The sequence below is a fragment of the Oryzias melastigma genome, linkage group LG15 (assembly GCF_002922805.2).
Source record: "Oryzias melastigma strain HK-1 linkage group LG15, ASM292280v2, whole genome shotgun sequence".
Taxonomy (NCBI): domain Eukaryota; kingdom Metazoa; phylum Chordata; class Actinopteri; order Beloniformes; family Adrianichthyidae; genus Oryzias; species Oryzias melastigma.
In genome coordinates, this window is record NC_050526.1 from 7,352,048 (window position 1) to 7,352,777 (window position 730).

The following is a 730-nucleotide window of genomic DNA, read 5'->3' on the forward strand; positions in this document are numbered from 1 at the left end:
TGGACAGCTATGAGGAGACACCATCAATCAGAACAAGATCTAGAACATCCTGGACTGCATGAGCAGGTCTCTGGACCAGAGAGGAGAACCAACAAAGTCTAAGAAAGCACCGTCTGCTGTCACAACAATGAGGGTTTGAGTCAGTGAGGAGCTGCTGGAGAACAGTCAGCCAATAGCAGGAGTGTAAAATGAGTCTGTGGGGGGGTTGGTGTGGTTCTGGTCCATGGGACCATCTCTACGGGATAAACCTGATCCAATCGATTTTTGTTCCTGCTGCTAGTATGAGCAGAACTGGACCCGAGGTTCTGCTCTGAGAGCCTGATTTGGTGCGTGCACAGTGGGAGCAGATCCTCGGAGCCCCCACAGGGCTGAGAGGAAGGAAAGGAGACAAGGACGCAGCTGCAGGCTGTTGGGTCGCAGCCCACCCCGATGCCTCCAATCCCGTCACGTCCATTCACAGCGGATACAGCATGGAGGCTCTGGCTCTCGGGATCTAACGTCGAGCAGCGGGGGGTGAAGACGCCGCCGCATGCGCTCTGGCCTCCGCCTGAGCACAGCAAGACAGCCGGGCACCGAGCAGCGGCCGCTCCGGCCTCACGGAGCTGCTTCCAGCCGGGGATCGCAGCGGGACAGCCCGCCTCGCCGAGCATGAAGCGGGCGGCCGCGGCCAGGCACAATGGCCTCGTCTCTCCTCTGGGGAACAACAACTCCGGCGCTTCCAGCATCGGCG